The following is a 5,024-nucleotide window of genomic DNA, read 5'->3' on the forward strand; positions in this document are numbered from 1 at the left end:
TTTACTATCTCCCCACTTCAATCCATCCTCCATTCAGTCACTAAAGTGATTTTCCCAATACACAGATCTTCTTGTCACCTCCTCCTCTGACTCAATAAACTTCAGAGGTTCCCTGTTGTCTCCAAACCTCCGTTTGGCATTCAAAGCCCTTCATAACCTAATCTTCTAGTTTTCAAATAACTTTCAAGAGATGACTGGTGATTAAAAATAATAATAATAAATTACCGCCTTCTCTTCCCCTCCCCCCCAGCAAAAGCGCGGGCTGGCCACACGGCCGAGGTTCGGCTAGTTGGGCTCGGACTCGGGGTGAGGGGGGGCAGTGGAAAGAGCTAATGCCTCATTCCAGAGTCCGGAGGAGCTCTTCTCTTTTACCTAGACGATTCCTTGGTTCCGCTGGCACCCAGAGACCTTTACATAGAGTCCAGCTGCGTTTCACCGGTCTTTCCGACGTCCTTCTTTACCCGAAGTTCCTCCCCCCCCCACTTCCGGTCGGGCAGTAAGAAGCGCAGCTCTCCCCCCTCAGGAACGCATGCTGGGACATCCCCACTGTTTTCATAGAGACAGTTCCATAACTGTAAAATGCGAGAGGACATCAAGAAAGCAAAAGACTGGGAGTAAAGAAAAACAAGATGAATGTTCCTGCAAGTAGTTGTGGAAGTCCCAGTTCTGCAGAAACAACCAGTAACTTTAAAGATCTCTGGGCAAAACTGAAGGAGTGTCATGACAAAGAAGTACAAGCCTTACAGATGAAAGTAACCAAACTGAAAAAGAAACGAATTTTAGATGCACAAAGATTGGAAAAGTTTTTTACTAAAAATCAACAACTGAGAGAGCAACAGAAAACTCTTCATGGTACCATTAAGGTTTTGGAAGATCAGTTAAGAGCAAGGTTGTGCGACCATTGTGCAGTGACCGAAGAACACATGAGGAAAAAACAAGAATTTGAAAATAATCGGCAGCAAAATCTTAAACTAATCACTGAACTTATGATTAATAAGAATGCTTTACAAGAAGAAAACAAAAAACTTTCAGAGCAACTACATCAGAAAATTGAAAAGAAAGGACATAAAGTAGCAGAGCCTGAAGAGGAAATTATTCCTGATTCACCTATATTGACTTTCTCAATTCCTGGTCTTAACAGACTACGAAGAAGGAAGAACCCACATGTCCGATATATAGAGCAAGCAAATACTGATTTGGAGCACCCTCTATGTACAAACGGATTTGCAAAAGATTTAAAGTGTTCAAATCAACTGCAGCAAAACCACTATGAAAATGAAATTATAGCAGACAGTTGTGATCAAACATTATCAACTATGACCAATACCCAAGAAACCAACAATTATCCTATTGAGAAGTCATCTTTTAATTTAGCTACTGTTGTTGCTGAAACACTTGGACTTGGTGTTCAAAAAGAATCTGACTCTCAAAGTGCTTTGAATTCTCTCAGTGAAGACCTGCACCATCAGCAGGAAGCAGAGCCAAAGAAACAAGCCTTTCAAGAACCTACAAAAAATATCATAGATGGTTTAAGATTTTCAGAATCCTCTCCAAGAACTCCACCAGAAGTTGACTGGACTCCTCTGGCATCTTCTCCTGTGTGTGGGGCTGCTTCTACTCTGAAAAATGGCTTAAGTTTGAACACAAACTTGTCCCCTTCTCTTTTAGAGGCTGGGGGAAAGTTCCATCTCAAAACAAGCCATTTCAACAATAATTGTAATTCTAATCCACAAAAACCTAGATCAAAATCTGAAGACACCAGCCTTGTTGCATGCCTTAATCTTGGTTCTCAAGCAAGCACTGTTATTGATCATTCTTCTTCCATTAAACAAGTGTATGTGAGAAAGAATATAGGTGAATTAACAAGTACAAAAATTGGGACTGATACAAAAGATGAAGCTATTGAAAAAAGTGATCTTTTTGTGCCACTGAAACCATTGGGAGGCAGAAGAACCAAAAGAAAGAAGACAGAAGAAGAAAGTGAACATTGCCCCCAAACCTCTTTTGATAAAGAAAATGCTTTTCCTTATCAAGGGGATATTCATCCTTCTATTAATGGAGACTCTGTAATGGATAAGCCCCTAGATCTATCTGATCAATTTTCAGCTATCCACTGTCAAGAAAAAAGCCAAGGAAATGAAGTCACTGGTGGTTATGAGCCAATAAAAATGAAAGGCAGAATGGGACATGGAGATTGTGAACTTGCCTCTGTTCTTCAATTAGAGCCTTGTAGAGTAACTAAAGCACAAACTTTGCAAGATGATCAAGATAAATCATCCTTAGAAAATATCCAGTGGAGTATAGATCCAGCAGCAGATCTTTCTCAATATAAAATGGATATTACAAAGGATGGTAGTCAGTCAAGATTAGGAGGTGAGACTATGGACATGGATTGTACAATGATTAGTGAAACTATGCTTTTAAAAATCAAGAAACAAGAGCAGAAAGGAGAGAAAAGTCCAAGGCAAGAAAGAAAAATGAATGATAGCTTAGTTGAATTGTTTGATCAGACAACACATGAAGAATATGAATCCTATTTGGCAAATTCTTCTCCACCATGTGAGTAAGAAGAAAATCTCTATGTAGAAGATCAATTATCATTTCCTACAAAGAAAATAAACAGTCATGAAGATATACCTGATTAAAGTCAAACAATAAGCATTTGTGGAGCCTTACTTTAAAGATGAAAGAAAGACCACATTACAAAATTTCCCACACATTGAGGTGGTATAGAAAAAAGAAGAGAGGATAAAATTACTTGGACACACATGTAAAGAATGTGAAATTTATTATGCAGATATTCCAGAATAAGAAAGAGAAAAGAATCTAGCCTCCTGTTCAAGACACCGATTCTGCTATTTTCCTCCTAACACACCTTAAAATTTCTGGGAAAATGGGTTTCCTTCAACTCAGACTTGTGTGGACAGACAATACATTAAGGAAGACCTTGATCCTTGTCTGCGTTCTAAAAGACAGCAACCTTACAATGTAATGTTTTCTCCAAAAGGCAAAGAATAGAAGACATAGATATTGAAGAATTTGTAAAAGATGCCAGAACAAAATTCCTCATTTATTTATAGTTAATGTTGGAATAAAAAACTGATTTATTACTCTCTCAAATCAGCTACAAGCTGATTTATATCTCATTTAAATACAATATTTCAGGAAATAGTATTTAAAATAATTGAGTACATTTATTGTGCTTATTCATTTTTTCTTGATTTTGCACCTTTGAAACAATGGGATGCTTCCATTTTTCACTGTGTAACTTGAAGGAGTAGATTTTATTCTTTGGTTTTTGTAATATCTAAATATAATTTAAAAATTGTAATAGAAAAAAATTATCCTCCGGTTCCAGGATGTCAGGAAATTATTCCTTAATATTATTAAAATATATCTAAGCTCTCTCTCTCTCTCTCTCTCTCTCTCTCTCTCTCTCTCTCTCTCATACTATGAATTTCTTGTATTTCAATAATTTAAAAAAATTATCTCTCTTTGATCTATTTTCTAGGTCAATTGTCCAAATAATGTTTCACATTTTCTTTTATATTTTATTCTTTTGATTATTCTTTGTTTCTTGATATTTCAAGGACTCATTAGTTTCTACCTGCCCAGTTCAAATTTTTCAGGAATTATTTTCTTCAATGAGATTTTTTTTATCTCCTATTCCATTTGATAAACTCTACTTTTAAAACATTTCTTCTCTTCAATGGATTTTTGCACCCTTTTTGTCATTTAGTTAATTTTGTTTTTTTAAGTATGATTCTCTTCAGTATTTTTTATGCCTCCTTTGCCAAGTTACTGACTTTTTTCATGATTTTCTTTTATCAACCTCATTTCTTTTCCCAGTTTTTCTTCTACCACCATTATTTGATTTTTCAAATCCTTGTTGAATTCTTCCAGGAATTCATTTTGGACTTAAGACCAATTCATGTTTTTGTTTTGTTTTGTTTTGTTTGTTTGATTTATTATTTTTATTATTTTATTTTTTAAGCTTTGGATGTAGCTCTTTTGATGGTGTTATCTTCTTCTAAGTCTATATTTTAATTTTCCCTGCTACAGTAAACTACTATAATCAGGCTCTATTTTTGTTGTTTCCTCATTTTTCAGCCTATGTATTGACTTAAATTTATGTTAAAGTTGAGCTATACTCCTAGGGCATAGGAGGTACTGCTCTAAGCTTCAGGTTTTTTAAGATCCATTTTCTGATCAAGTTCTATGCATCTGCACATTTTTAGTTCTTGCAAAGTTTTATGATCTAAAGAGTGGTGTGGTCACTACTCTCCTGGCCTGTGCTCTTGTTTACACATAACCACAAGCACTATGGCTAGGGGCCTCATTCCTGCTAGTGTTCCCCCTTTCCCTGGGACCTGAAACTTTGTGTAGGCAATGCAACTGTACCAGAAAAGAGTTCCCTATAATCTCCTTCTGACTCTCTTACCGTCTGTGCACAGATTACTATGGAGGACACAGATGAAAATTTAGTCACACTAGATGCCTGATTCTGACTTACCAGGATAGGGACTGTGCTGGCTCAGTCTGTACTGGAATATACTCCACTTCCACTTTCACTCCAGTGAGGGAGATATTTCCTATGTGCCTTCTAAGTTATGTTGGGATAAATTTTTTTTTCACCCCATCCATTTTTTAGTTCCACCACTCCAGAATTAATTTGAAGGCATTATTATAAAGTTGTTTGGAAAATAACTTGAAAGAGCTCAGGCAAGTCTTTCCCTTTACTCTTCCATCTTGATCCATCATGATAAAACATTTAAAAAGATGAAATACTTCTGTTGGCACAACTTGTCATTAGGGAAATAATGGAGCCATTATATTTGACCTCAATATAATCTCAATAGGCATTCTGTTCAGTAATTATTATCATAAATTTGAAAAATATCAAGTTTTCATCCAGTATATTTTTTTATCTGCAAGATTGAGTTTTACTGACAATGATTTATAAGATTTTAAGATTCAATGTAATTAAATTATTACAATGTTTATTCTAAGTATATTAGAATCAC

At 35.7% G+C, this 5,024-nt stretch overlaps 1 pseudogene; it reads left to right on the plus strand.

Moving 5' to 3' along the window:
* The first annotated feature begins 629 nt into the window (after window positions 1-629).
* Window positions 630-3,027, plus strand: LOC123253085 (annotated as a pseudogene).
* Window positions 3,028-5,024: the final 1,997 nt, after the last annotated feature.

Source organism: Gracilinanus agilis, chromosome 6, assembly GCF_016433145.1.
Source record: "Gracilinanus agilis isolate LMUSP501 chromosome 6, AgileGrace, whole genome shotgun sequence".
Lineage (NCBI taxonomy): Eukaryota > Metazoa > Chordata > Mammalia > Didelphimorphia > Didelphidae > Gracilinanus > Gracilinanus agilis.